Below are 16,079 nucleotides of genomic sequence, written 5' to 3'. Positions count from 1 at the left end.
AAGAGCTGAAACATTCTTATAGACTGCAAAGTAACCGAGAAGGGAAAACACACATCACAGAGTTTTCCCCGACCTTTCAGCCAAACACTCAGAGCTGAAAAGGGGGGTGAAAGCTAGAGCTTTGATCGGGCCCAACAAATCAAGCCCGACCCTACCCGAGCCCGAGCACGTTGTGTCCGAGCCCGGCCCGGCCCGACATATTCACTGTAATTATGAGCCCGAGCCCGGTTTAAACCTGACCATTTTTAATATGTAGGCCGTTATAACCAGAATATTTTTTAACGCAGGTGCTGCTGTGCTAGATCATTTAAGCTACAGGGGGGAGCTGCGCAGTTATATATATTATATAAATACTATTAATAAATGAGCAAAAATTGCCCGATCAATATTAAATATTCAGTTATTTTAATTATCACAATTAAAGTTTTAATTTTATTAAATTGATCTAGCACAACATTCAGCATTCAATCAAATATTCTTAAAGATTAATAATGTTACTACAACATATTATTTCAACATAATATGTGTGTGAGCAACAAGCAAGATTTGTAAATTCGGTGACAGCGTGTTACGAGTTTCAAATGGTGTAAGTGACCGCGACGCGCCGGCGACTGCATGTCATGATTATATTGTCTGCTATAGGCCTATTGCTTTTTATGTATTAAATCCAGGCAATTGGAATGTATTAAAATTAAGATACAATTTATACAAAACAAAATTCACTTTAAAGAAAAGCTTTCTTCAAAACAAAACTTAAACTTGAAACTAAATGTGCTTATTTAATGGCTAAAACACATAGGCTAGCCTACTACAGACTCTCTTTTTGTACAAATTGCAGCACATTCATTTAATTCTGAATTTTGCACATGTAAAGGAAAGGCATTTGTTTGTGCATAGTAAACATATCTGTAACATTTATCAAGTTCATGTGCGTGCATTTATAATTATCTTATGAATAATGCGACAAGGAAGAAGCATGAAAACTGCATTGTTTGTTTATTCAGAAATAATTGAATGGATCGGAAAAGTAACAAAAGAGGACATTGAGGCCTGAGGCTGACTACTATCATAATTTCTGCCATGGCAAGACTGCTTCATGTGTCTGTGCATCGTCGAAGTCCCCGTTTTTTTTGCTGTCATAGGCGAGCAGCGTGCCGCATTTAATGCACGAGACAAAGCCAACACATATTGTCACTCCGCACGACTAGTTTAAAATGTTTCCATACCTCCGATTTTCCTCCAAACTTGCTCAAAGTTAATTCTCCTGTTTGAATTTTTTTCTTTGCTTCTTCAAGCTCCATGTTGCACTTAAGCAGCAGAATAGTAGCCTACAGCACGCACAGCAGGTGTGATGCGTCACGCATGCAAGACTGCGAGTGAGATTGGACGAGACGCTGCACGTGACACGTAACGTGCTTTATCAAGGGCCCGACCCGACCCGGCCCAAAGACAGTGGCGAGAAATACCGCGGTCGGGTCGAGTCCGGGCTCGGGCAGAGAATCTAAGCTCTAGTGGGAGGCTAGTGGCTCGAGCATCCATGAAAAACACCCCAATCACACGTGTCAAATTTCACACACACACACCGCAAGAGAAATGACCACACTTGGTGAACACGCAGCCACCGCACACACCAAGGGACCCGCCACCACAAGGGGCACTGCTCCCACTGGCAGTTCTCAGCACCTGGACAAAAGGACGGACACGTGGAAGTTAAACAAAATTAAACAGAAATTACAATAAACAATGTCTAATAAGCCACCCGTTCTAAAGCCCAAGGTGGTACTGGAGTTAGCAATAGGAACAGAGACTCAATCACACAATAAATCAAAATCAACAATTAAACATGGACAAAACATCATAACCCATCCCCCAACAATGGGACAAGATTGCCCTATGGGTCAACCACTTCAAGGTCTTCGATCAGTGTGGACACATTACATAAAAAGTTCAAACAAAAGAAAATCACAATTAGGCCCATCTTCTTGGATATCAGCAGCAAGAAAAGGCCTCCAATACAAGAGTTCAAAAGAAAGAAAGAAACAAAACAATCAGTTAAAATGGTGTCAGTCCATCGAACACTCTACACTCACACACTAATTCACAACACTGACAGGAAGAAGGCTCAAACAGTGTTAAACAGGCGACGATGTAACATGCCAGCCAGCTGCCTGTTAACTTAAAGGGGTCATATAATGGTACATGCACTTTTACAAGTTGATTGCACTGAAATGTCTGTTGGCAGTGCCTGTACACAACCATCCTATCATGATTAAAATCCATCCAGTGGTTTTGTTTTAATCTCCTTATATGTTTGACCATCTATGAAATCAAGCCGTTCGATATTGTGACGTCATAAGATCGGACGCCCCTCCCGCGATTGTGATTGACAGCCGTGCTTCAACACAAGACCCGCCCTGAGCAAGCTGTGACAGCCATCGTCATAGTAGTCCGCCATTGTTGTTATGCTGGAGTAGAATGGCGTCTACGCGATTGTGGTGTTCTGTTCTTAGATGTAATAAGGAACACAGCAGTCATTTGGATGTTCCTAAATCTGAGCCGTTATAGATGCAGTGGCTGAGTTTTGTTTTTGAAGCGATATGCCCAAAGGATTGACGCGGGGATTCCCTCACGGGGATTCCCCACGATCGTCCATGCTTTCATGTTTACGCGAATCATTTCACACCAGACAGCTTTACAAACGAGAAAAAACGGATCGGTACCAACGTGTTACTGCTGAACCTCCAGAAGATGTGAGTGTAATGTTTTATTAACCTTTATATTAGTATTTATATTAATCTTTGCGAAATTTGCAAACCTTGCTGCAGGCTTCACGATGAATGCATCTAAGGTTTACACTCAGGGTACATTACAGCATGTTTTCCATGTACGACGTTCTCAATATAATTCATAATCCCAGGTTTATAATGATCAACGCGTGGTTATTGTGTTACAAACGGTGTACGCACAGAACAGAGGGGCGGAGTGAGCAAAGCTCATTATCATTTAAAGACACATGCACTGAAACGGCGTGCTGAAAACAGAGCTGTTTTTGACCAGGTAAAATTAGTGTTTTCTTACAATACTAATGAGAATTTTTAATTAAAGTATATTACAAACTTTTAATTTAGACCCTAAAGAATCATATTAGCTTGTACAAAAATGGCATTATATGACCCCTTTAAGCTACAAGTTGAGTCCAATAATCCTCTGTCCAGTGTGAAAAGGTAGCTGGGTACGGAATGAGTGTTCAAGGTATAAATAGGCTGAGACTAACAGGGTAATAAGATAAAGGTGAATGCATTCAATGATGATGAGTCCGGGCAGTGAGTTCTGGGAAATGTAGTCTGTGAGTGAACATGAGAGTCTGGTGTGTTGTGCCCTCTGGTGGCTCTCAAGGGAAGTCTAAAAGTCTATGAAGTCTAAGCTACTATGCTGGATTTGAGAACTCACTTAAGAGCTGTTAATGTGAACTTGTGAAACTGGTGGGTTGCACCCCAAATGAGTTGAAAAGGAATGAACTGAATTTAAACAAATTAAAATTTTGAATGAACTGATTTCTTTTTGTTGAAAGAATTTGTCATGTTAAGTGGGACCAGAATTGGGAATTGAGTATTTTAATTTTTGGGATCCTTTCCTTACAAATTGAATCATTTTTTGGATTCTTTTTTTCCTTTTTTTTTTTTTTTTTTTTGTTGTTGAACTGCATTTTGTGAATCATTAATGCTTTCCCCTCACTGAATGTTATTTTGCTAAAAAAACAAAACAATAACAGTTTCTATGAATTGAGCCTGTTGATATTTGTGTGTTAATTCTTCATCCACATATTAAGGGTTCATACTTTTTTTTTATGTTTGAATCCTTTTTATGGTTGACTGACTCAAAGAAATTTAGTAGGTTTAATCACCTGCTTGGCACCCCAATTAATTAGGTCAATCTGTTACAATTGATCCTCTTCTTAATATCATTAATTACTCGTTGTCTCTAGGATACTTACCAATAACCTTTAAGCTGGCTATGATTAAACCACTTGTTAAAAAATGCAACATGATCCTCCAGAATTAGTCAATTACAGGCCGATCTCGAATCTGCCTTTCTGTCAAAGATAGAGGCAGTATCCTCACAACTGTGTTCCTTCATAGAAATAAATAATATCTGTGAGGATTTACAGTCCGGATTTAGACCATACCATAGTACATTACATTTATTCATTTAGCAGACGCTTTTATCCAAGACACCTCTCTTTTAGTACCGAGACAGCTCTCATTTCAGTCACAAATGATTTGCTCTTATCATCCGATCAGGGTTGTATCTCTCTATTAGTGTTACTCGATCTTAGTGCTGCATTTGCTTATGATGTTATGTAGAGAGTGTGTGTGATTCATTGTTAGTGTCACATGCAGAACACAGTGTATTATATTAGCCTGCATACAAAAAACTTGATTTGTTATCACAGTATTTATGGTGTAGCCAATTAGATTGCAAATGTTTATTCACTAGTTTATTGTTATGGACACAATTTGCTGTTAGATGTCTAATATTTTTTTTTTTTTTTTTTTTTTTTTTTTGCTTTTATTCAGCTCTTACAGTGTTTTTGGAAATGAAATCCTTTAAAAACATCAGTTCCTGAGAGTGAATTGCATCTGTTCAGCCGGGAATGCTACAGCAACAGTTTTTACCTTCACACTTCAGTACATCATAGCAAAGCTGGAGTTATACGTGTCTCGTTTGCTCGATATGCACCTTGACTGACATGCAAAAACAGCAGTTTTGCAAGCTTTATCTCTCTTAAGCAACAGGATATATGTAAAAGATGTTGCCCTATTCCTATTCATACCTATCTGAGTTACACATCACACTTACTTCATGACTTAGCAGAAACACACTCAACAGGCGTTGTCAAACTTCAACTGAAGTGTTACACCCTCTGCCAATTTTTCCACTTTATATTTTCAACAACTTTCCTCAATATGTTTTCCCCCAATTGACTGTTTTATAAGTCTCAACAATCATTTATTCAATCGTTCTTGTTGTCTAATGATTCACATAATCTCTCTTGCTTTGGAGATGGTTGATTCCTGATGAGGACCTTCCCTTCTTCTGTCTTCTCCTTTTCTTGGCTTCTTTCTTCTTTTCTCTTCTTTGTTTTGTTTCTTTAAAATACTATCTACAAGCATATCATCCATGTTAATCTCAAGCTTGTTTGTTACATTTGTTACAATGTTTTTGGTTGTTGCTCATCGCCCAGGGAATTTAAAATGGAAGTACACATTAATGTGTCATCTAGTACGACATACTGTATAAAAACTTTATATGTAGAAACAGCCAACACAAAATAATTAAAGGTTAAAGTGGTTTTGTACAGACTGAAAATTAATTATAGATCTATTTATGATAATAGTAAGTTTCGGCTGCAGACTTATAACAAACACATTAAAGGAGAACTCCGGTCAATTTTAACATTGAGCTCATTTTTTTGTACATTTGGAGTGCTGTCAATACAGAGAACAACGACAAAAATCGGTGTTGCCTACACCGAGTTATTCTATTTTTAAAATTTGCACCCTGTTGACTTCAATGGGGCAAGTACTAAACCTGCTTTTAGCCTCTTAACATCCTTGATGTGTCATTACAAGTGCACAGCTAATGTGAGTGATTCCTTCAGAGTGAACACGAGTGGATCTGACTGCAGTAGATGTGAAAGAAATGTATAAAAATGATGTTATTTAAGCCAGCGCAAATACCTGTGTTTACATCCTGTTTTCGGGTGAAGTCCAAAGTAGTCGATTGCCGAGTTCACATGCATAGGTTTAGTACCTATGATCACGCGCGTGAACTCGGCAATCGACTACTTTGATAATATCAGGGAGAAAATTATAACTATGCAACTGTCTACTACAGTATCGCATCAGAGAGTGCATTGTAGTCTGCCTGAGGAAAAATTCAATTAATTTATTGCTATAAGAGAGGAACCGACAACTTGTATGTTAGACCCAATACCGACTAAGCTAATGAAAGAGATACCAGCTGTCATTGATCCTCTTCTTAATATCATTAATTCATCGTTGTCTCTAGGATACTTACCAATAACCTTTAAGCTGGCTATGATTAAACCACTTGTTAAAAAAACGCAACTTGATCCTCCAGAATTAGTCAATTACAGGCCGATCTCGAATCTGCCTTTCTGTCAAAGATAAAGGCAGTATCCTCACAACTGTGTTCCTTCATAGAAATAAATAATATCTGTGAGGATTTCCAGTCCGGATTTAGACCATACCATAGTACATTACATTTATTCATTTAGCAGACGCTTTTATCCAAGACACCTCTCTTTTAGTACCGAGACAGCTCTCATTTCAGTCACAAATGATTTGCTCTTATCATTCGATCGGGGTTGTATCTCTCTATTAGTGTTACTCGATCTTAGTGCTGCATTTGCTTATGATGTTATGTAGAGAGTGTGTGTGATTCATTGTTACTGTCACATGCAGAACACGGTGTATTATATTAGCCTGCATACTAAAAACTTGATTTATTATCACAGTATTTATGGTGTAGCCAACAATTAGATTGCCAATGTGTATTCACTAGTTTATTGTTATGGACACAATTTGCTGTCAGATGTCTAATGTTTATTTGTTTGTTTGCTTTTATTCAGCTCTTACAGTGTTTTTGGAAATGAAATACTTTATATTTTACTTTCAGCTCAGCTACTGTTCGGACACTCTTGCTTACTGCTCCGTGCTTTGCTCTATCGCTTTTACATTTTATCTCCTATATTTTTATATTTTATTTCCTTTTATCACCTAATTTTAACCTCAGCAAATCAGCACAGTGCTCATACGACAAAGTTTGGATTACTACAAAAACGCAGAATTCTTTTACCTGACCAGCTTACATTCCGGGGAAAGGAAAACACAACTTTCTACACTCATAAGGATAAGAGAGAAAATGCCTCTTCTGGTTCAAGAATCTACTTGCTGCACTAACTGCCACAGACTTTTACAAAGGAATGCAGTTCTTGAAACAAAGTTTCGTACGGGACCACCAAACCAGACGGAGCACACAACAGAGCTTCGTCATGGACACCCTCAGCATACAGCCGGTGAGTCCCATGAAACTAGTGCTCCTCGACAGGTAGAGAAACAAGTCGATCGACTTACAAATCGATGGCACAAACAGGGAGCGAGACCCAAAGGCACTCGAGACATCAGATTGTTACAAGCATCACATATTGCCGCAGTAGCATCCTCTACCCCAGATACAGCTCTGACAAGGATTGCAAACACTGGTCTGCTACCACCGCCTATACATCTTGAGAACAAATTTGAAGTACTAATGAATGTAAATGAGGAATCCCCAAACGTGATGAATGTTATTGAACACAGACTGAATGGGCCAGTAGCTAACACTGATGCTAACTGGCGCTCAAGGTCGAGCAGACAGCGGCACTCAGCTCAGAGCGCAGCCGAGCCCAGGACTCTGATAGTGGGGGACTCCATAATCAGAAACATTAGCGGCAGGGATACAACTACGTGCTGCCTTCCACAAGCAACAACTTCTGATATAAACAGGGAATTTCAGAACATTCTGATGAAACATAAGACTGCAAATCGACTCATCATTCATGTGGGGAATAATGATATTCAAAAATAGCAATCAGAAATCCTAAAGAAGGATTTCAATGAACTTTCTGAAACACTTAAAAGACAAACATTCATCAGTGGACCACTCCCAGCAAGAGGAGCAAACAGGTTTTCACGGTTGCTTGGGCTTAATACATGGCCTGCAATATAAAAGGAGTGAACTTCATTGACAACTTCAATCTTTTCTGGAGTCAGAGACAACTGTTTCATCAGGATGGCCATCACCCAAACAAACTTGGTTAAAGGACAATATCTACTTCTCCCTCAATCATCCTTCTACAGTGTGTGCCAGTCTGAATGGCACACACACACCTGGACACAGTATGAATGACCACGGGACTTCACTTCAGCAGCAAAATGGACATGCGGTTGACATATCACACAAGGACAATGATAACACCACTCCGCCACAACAACCTCTGCTCACAGACACAATCTCAGCTGAGCCCTGCCCACAGAGCTCACCACAGACAGACATATTAGAACTGCTCCAAGATTCAGCACCCAAGGACGACCTCCTGGAAAACAGCCAGGGAAGCCAGGACATATTACAGCCTCCGATAACACCAGAGCAACAGCCCCTTTCACCAGACACTTTATCCCTCTCTCCAGCATCTCCACTTCTGTGCTTCTCACAGAAAATGGAGGAACTGGTGTATGCTGGAACCAGACTATCCCACTCTTTTGCTGCAAGCCCCCAGATATCAACCAAAAAACGGCAGGCACCGCAACCACCAAAGCCTGCACCAAAGCCTGCGGGCCCAGCTCGCCCTCCACCTCCTCCTGTGAGAGCTCTTCGGCCTCTGCCACAACGCCAGGGCCCACACCTTCCTCCATCTGCTCGAGGTGAACCAAAAACAACTGATACCAGCTCTCAGTGATATGTGTTGGGTCCCTGCTATGATAACAGTAACTTTCTCAAATGTTTACAGAACAAGCGGGAACCCAGTGTGCCTGTATCTTTCTCTATTGCTGTTCTATTACAAGATAGAAAGTCTAAGGCCTTCAATAGCCGTACAGCAAACTATCCATCAACTAATCTGGTGCCTATTACATGTCAAACTAAGATTGCTGTGGGGACAAAAAGTAAGACTGTTAAGTTAGCACTTTTAAACATTCGCTCACTTAAAAATAAATCACTTCTTGTCAATTTTATGTTTCTAAATGAAACTTGGCTAGAAGACAGCTGCAGTGCAACAATCCTCAATGAAGCAGCCGCTCCTAACTTTACTTTGATGAGTGTCTGCAGAGCTGTTAAGAGAGGTGGGGGTCTAGCTGCTCTTTTTAAAGATATCAATCAATGTAAGCAAATATCATTTGGGAATTACCCGTCTTTCGAATATATGGGTACTGTGTTAAAAGGTGCTCCACGCATTTTACTTATCATTATTTACCAAAATACTCTCCAGCCTTTGCTGAGGACTTTACAGAACTGTTATCAACAATTACCTGAGAGTTTGACTGTTTTGCCATTGCTGTATATTTTAACATTCACAGAGATAGTGCAGAAAACAATATGGCAAAAGAAATCAAAACTGTTTTAAAAACTTTTGATCTGACTCAGCATGTACATGGACCCACACACAATCGTGGACACACTCTAGGGGTGCTTTCACATCTGTAGTTCAGTTCATTTGGTCCGGGCCAAGGGAGAAAAATTATACTTTGTAGCATTTTTCAGGCGTTTTGGTTTCTTTTCACACCACACTTATCACTCTGGTCCGGATCAGTTTATGAAACGAACCAAAATGCAGTCAAGTGAAAACATCCACATCACTCGTTGGCCAGATGGGTCTTGAAAGTATTTTCATAACTGCACTTTGATTGTCAGAATTTACGTGCGGGAAAATTCCAACAGAATTACTCCCGGAATTAAACAAAGAGGAGGAAAATCCGGCAGACAACACACCTTTTTACTATGGAGAGACGACTGCGTGGGCTGATTGTATCCCTAGTCGTAGTTTATTATATAGTTTGTCCAAAGCGAGGATGCTGCTTAAAAAATGTTTTATTCAATGCACGCGGGGTAAAAAACTCTGAATAAAAAAAAAATGTTTTATTCAGAGTCACTTCAGGAGGAGGCGACGCGTGCATAACACGCCACTGTTTACTATGGAGAGACGACTGTGTGGGCTGATTGTATCCTTGGTCATATGTTATTATAGTTTACACCACTTTAGACAAACAATAATATTTGAGAATGAAGCGAGGATGCGGCTGTTAATAATTTCTATCAGGCTCCGCACCCCCTCACAACTCCAAGTTTGTCCGCGAGTGCAAACTGTCAACAAACATTTCTCCTCATACCATAATCACAGCGCAGTTGACTACGGCAACTGGTTTAATCCAAAAATGCGCATTTCTTTGGCAGTTGGTTCTGTTCGAGGTCGGATCACGTTCTCACCACAAACGAACCGCTCCAGAGTTCGTTTCAAAGCGTACCGAGACCACCTCTTCGAGCAGGTCTCGGTACGCTTGTTTGGTTCACTTTTGGTGCGCACCCGAGTGCGATTGCCGCATTCACACCTGCCCAAACGAACCGCACCAATGGGGAAAACGAACTCTAGTGCGATTCAACCGAACTAAATGAGGCAGGTGTGAAAGCACCCTCAATTTACTTATCAGTAAGGGTCTAGACATTTCATCAATTGTTATTAAGGATGTAGCACTGTCTGATCATATCTGTATTTTCTTTGATATATTGATCTCTCCTGCCACTGAACCTAGATCTGTGTCTGTCAAGAAGAGATGCTTAAATGAGAACACTAGTGTACTATTTATGAAGGCTATATCCTTAACAACAAGCATATCTGCAGACTCTGTTGATCTTCTCCTTGATTCTTTTAACTCAAAAGTTAAAAGTATAATTGATGATATTGCTCCTGTGATAGTCAGGAATAAGAGTGGCAGACAAAAAGCACCTTGGAGAAACTCAACAGCCGTGCAAAATATGAAAAGACAATGCAGAAAAGCAGAGCGCATGTGGCGGAAGACAAAACTTTGTTGTCCATTATAACATCTACAAAGACAGCATCCATGCTTTCAATATGGAACTAGGCAAAGCTAGACAGACCTTCTTCTCAAATATTATAAACAGCAATTTAAACAACACACGCACTCTTTTTGCTACTGTAGAGAGACTGACAAACCCCCCAAGCCAGATTCCCAGTGAAATGCTCTCAGACAACAAGTGCAGTGAGTTTGCTTCTTTCTTCTCTGAGAAAATCAATAATATCAGAAAGGTGATCAGCACATCCTTGAGTTGCTCTGGGGTCAAACAGATCAGACCACCTGAGAAAGTAGTTACTATGTCTGATTTCAAATAAATTGATTTTGGAAGAAACCGTACAGCACATTAACCCTCTGGGGTCTGAGCTGTTTTCTGGGCCCTGGAGGTGTTCTGACATGCTCTGACATTTGTGCTTATTTCTGTCACTTGAGACATTTTCATGGCTAAAGTCTGATTACACTGTATTCAGCACAAACTCTGCTAGAATAATATATCAGCAGCATGTATGTAAAAGTTTGTAGTTTTGAGATAATGACATTTATGCATGGTTTGTGAAAATACAAAAAAAAATTCTCACTAAAATAAGGCCATGAAACCCATACTGATTATTTCTTCGCAAGACTTTTGAAAATTGTATCACATAGCCTAGAATATAAGACAATTAAGACAATGTATTGATTTAAAATTTGTACGACGTTTTTTATGTGAGAAGGGTTTATGCGGGAGGTGTGATCACATCATTAATATGTAAGCGTTTCACACCTGAGAAAGACAAAGACCCTCCCCTAATGGCCCAATTAGGAGCTATCTGTCACGGTTCATAAATCCATTGTCTCTTTCTCGTATCGTGTTCTGTTGTTATGTGTATGTGTGTTGATTGTGTGGGCAAAATTTAACTGGAAGCCAGTGTAACGACTCTATTGCGCTCATCAGCAATCAAGTTCATCACTCCCGTCACCAGCTGCAGCTCATCTCATCACCCTATATATACTCACTTCCTTCTCATCTCCTTTGTCAGATCGTTGTTTGTTGTCACCCGGTTGTGTCCCAGTCTGGGTGTTGAGTCCTGTGCCTGCCTTATTCCTGTTCATGTTCCTGTGGATTCCTGGATTTATTGTCATCGTTGGATTCGTCTCACCGCACGTCTGCACTTCATCACACTGGGTTCATCTGACCATCGGGGTCCCTGCGCTACCAACCTGTTTCTCCTGAACTTTGTCTACTTGTTTATCTCACTCAATAAAAGAGTTATCACTTGCAATTGCTTCCGCATCTCTATCGTTAAACTATCAGGCCCTATCATTCTGAGCAACCTTGAACAAAGAATGAGGAGATTTAAAAAAGAATGGCTTTTTGATTGTTTGGATTTATTTACAACACAACATAATCCAAAGATACAAAACAAATAACAAAAAGCACTTACTGAAAACAATGATCCAAAGACAGAGACCTTTGTGCCATTCCTAAAAACATTGTACATACCTGTCATTTCCAAGGTGTTTGATTTTCACTTTACCATGTTCATGTACAGAGACTCATGTGAATGTTGAAGTCAGCAAGACTCAGTGGCATCTGGGCCCTGAAAAAAAAAAAAGTGAACATACTGATATCAAGAGAAAGGCCTGCACGATTTTGGGAATAAATTTGAGATTTTTCTGGTTAAAATTGCTTTTTAAAATTCACAGAATACACACACACACACAAATGTTTCTAACAAATGTTTGTTGTGCTTTGTAGGCATAGGCTATACGCAGTGCTGGATAAAATAATAATAACAATAACCTATAGCAGCCTGTAAAGCTAGAGAAAAATATATTGATTATCATATGTTACTTCAAATGTTTCCATTCGTTATGATGATATGAAATGAGATAATAGTAAAAACATGAAGCCGTTTGATGCATTTTGCTTTTCAACGCGATCGTATCCAAAATATGATACATTCAAACCCGATCGCGCTCCAAAATATGAAACATTATGGTTACCATATCTACGTTTGAGCAGATATCCACAAACACAGTAACAGTAAACACTGGTCTAACTATTATAATATTCACCATATATCTAGCAACAGTTCAACTGCAATGTGAAATTTATGCAACAATAACAAACTAATATGTAAGAATTTCTTACCTTACATCTTTCTTGTCTTCAAATCGCGTTCTTCTTCTTCTGAGGTAAATCCAATGTAAGCTCACGGCGCGTCTTTCAAACTCGACGAAAAGCAGAGACTTGTGAAGTTTTTTTGTGCTTTTGAGGTAACGAGTGCGTTCACGTTCCATGTGGAGATTTGCATGTGAATCTCTTTTGTGCGTGTGGGCGTGGTCAAATTAAAAATAATGAGCAAGCGTTTGAGATACTGGACATCTTTTTGGTTTTATACAAATTACTTAAACAGAGAATATTTGTTTTCAGTTTGAATCCGATCATTTAAAATTACACACTTAAATGTTTATAAAGATATATGGCTCATAAATGTGTGACAAGTATTCGCTGAGTTTGGTTTCAGTTTATAGACGTGCTCAAGAAAAAAAAGTTCACCGCGACGGAGAGGCAGAAAGCACACCCTGTTTATTTACTTTATTTTACAAAAGCACAATGTTTTGATTTGATTGTAAGTGGACACATACAAAAGTAGAAATATCACAGATTCTTTTTTTTATATTTCTTTTTTCTGTATGACCATAAATGACGGAGTAATTTAAGTTTATTGTACTACAATGTGACGAAAATCCAGCTAAAAACACGGGCGCGTTTGTCTACCCCAGAGGGTTAAAACATCAACCTGCGCTCTTGACACACTTCCCACATCTTTTTTCAAAAGTGTGTTAAACAGTTTAGAAGCAGATCTTCTAGAAGTGGTAAATGCCTCACTTCTCTCTGGGAGTTTCACAAACTCCCTGAAAACTGCAGTTGTCAAGCCCCTCCTGAAAAAGAGCAATCTGGATAAGACCATATTAATCAACTATAGGCCGATTTCAAATCTTTCTTTCATAGGCAAGATCATTGAAAAAGTTGTCTTCAATCAGCTGAACAAATTCTTGAGCTAGAATGGATACTTTGACAATTTTCAATCTGGTTTCCGACCGCACCACAGCACAGAGACAGCGCTCATAAAGATAATAAACGATATTCGCTTAAATACTGATTCAGGCAAATTATCAGTACTGGTACTACTCGACCTCAGTGCTGCATTTGACACTGTCGATCACAACATACTTCTTGACAGGCTGGAAAACTGGGTGGGGCTTTCTGGGATAGTCCTAAAATGGTTCAGGTCATACTTAGATGGGAGAGGTTATTATGTGAGTATAGGAGACCATAAGTCTGAGTGGACATCCATGACATGCGGAGTCCCTCAAGGCTCAATTCTTGCACCACTCCTGTTCAACCTGTATATGCTCCCAATGAGCCAAATAATGAGAAAGAACCAAATCTCTTACCACAGCTATGCAGACGACACACAGCTCTACTTAGCCCTATTGCCTAACGATTACAGCCCCATTGACTCCCTATGCCAATGCATTAATGAAGTAAACAGTTGGATGTGCCAAAACTTTCTTCAGTTAAACAAAGACAAAACTGAAGTAATTGCGCTTGGAAACAATGATGAAGTTCTCAAGGTGAACGCATACCTTCACTCTTGGGGTCAAACAACTAAAAATTCAGTCAGGAATCTTGGTGTGACACTAGAGTCAGACCTTAGTTTCAGTAGTCATGTCAAAGCAATAACTAAATCAGCATACTATCATCTGAAAAATATTGCAAGAATAAGATCCTTTGTTTCCAGACAAGACTTAGAGAAACTTGTGCATGCTTTCATCACCAGAAGGGTGGATTATTGTAATGGACTCCTCACTGGCCTTCCCAAAAAGACCATAAGACAGTTGCAGCTCATACAGAACGCTGCCGCCAGGATTCTGAGCAGAACCAGAACACATGAACATATCACACCAGTCCTCAGGTCTTTACACTGGCTTCCAGTTAAATTTAGGATTGATTTTAAAGTATTATTACTGGTATATAAATCATTCAATGCCTAGGACCTCAATACATTGCGGATATGCTCACTGAATATAAACCCAACAGATCACTCAGATCATTAGGATCACATCAACTAAAAATACCAAGGGTTCACTCTAAACATGGCGAGTCCGCTTTTAGCTATTATACTGGAACCAGCTTCCAGAGGAGATCAGACGTGTTCTTACAGTATCACATTCAAATCCAGACTCAAAACACTTCTGTTTAGCTATGTGTAGCATTGCGGTGCGAGAGTAAGAGAATTGAGAAAGGTTTACCACACTTTTAACAGAAATGTCAATATATGATCGACTACGCCACCCCGGAAAACCAGGGAAATAGCCCTAAGGCCCTGATCACACCTGACGCGTTTTTCAGGTTCGAAAACGCGAGGTGCACTGCACTTACCATCACACAGAACGAGCAGTGTGCTGCGTTTTTTTATGTTGCTAGGCAACCACTGAAACAGCTGTCCTGTCAGTCAAGTAAACGTCAAATCTGCCTTTTATTACTTTTATTTACTTTCTGTTAACATTGTGATAGTTACGGTTCGTGGAGTCGTTAAGCTCCTGGTAACCAGCAAGAGCACCACAAGTTTATCCTCCATCATCGCACTCTCCGGGCGTTCAATCAACTGTAGCTTTCATCACTAAAACGCAAGGCCCGCCTCTCCATTCACTCGATTGGACAGTGGAAAAAAATGCGATGACGTCGGGCGCTTTTTCCGCTCGGAGTTGCTTTTTTTTCAACTTCAAAAACGCGAGGCGCAGCAGGCGGTAAAACGCGAGGCGCAGAAGGCGCATAAACAGCGCGCAGAACGCTCGCTGCCATAGGAAACCAATTGAAAACAGGCGCCTCTCACTGCAAAAAACGCGTCAGGTGTGATCGGGGCCTAAGGGCACACAGGTTCATTTTGAGTGGGTGGGTGAGAGGACATGAGTCATATAAATAGAAAAGTTTTATTTTCTTTGTCAATGTTGAATAAATAGTTGGAAATTCAAAGTTAAAACTCTTACACTGGCATTATAATATGATGAACACCATCAGTCAGAATCTACTCAAATACACAACAAATAACACTCAATTTAAAGAAACTCATCCCTCAAGAGCAGAGGTATCTGGAGGTAAGGGCCAGCTGCCAAATTGGAAAACAGATGTCAAGTACATCAAGGATTTAAACCACTTGACCTAGAATTAGGACTCACAATACCACATGAAAACAAGTTCACTCGGTTTTAGTGATCAAAAATACAACACGAAATAAACAAAAAGAAAGAACGAAAACAAATAATCATACGTATAGGTTTATGAATCAATGGAGTTCAATAGGCGGCAGCCAGAGAAGACAGCCCGCCCGCACAGTCAGACGAATTGCACAATCTTCATAAGCGACGTACGTGCAA

The sequence above is a fragment of the Scardinius erythrophthalmus genome, assembly GCF_964197995.2.
Source record: "Scardinius erythrophthalmus genome assembly, chromosome: 10".
NCBI classification, from domain to species: domain Eukaryota; kingdom Metazoa; phylum Chordata; class Actinopteri; order Cypriniformes; family Leuciscidae; genus Scardinius; species Scardinius erythrophthalmus.
This window is presented reverse-complemented; position numbering follows the sequence as displayed.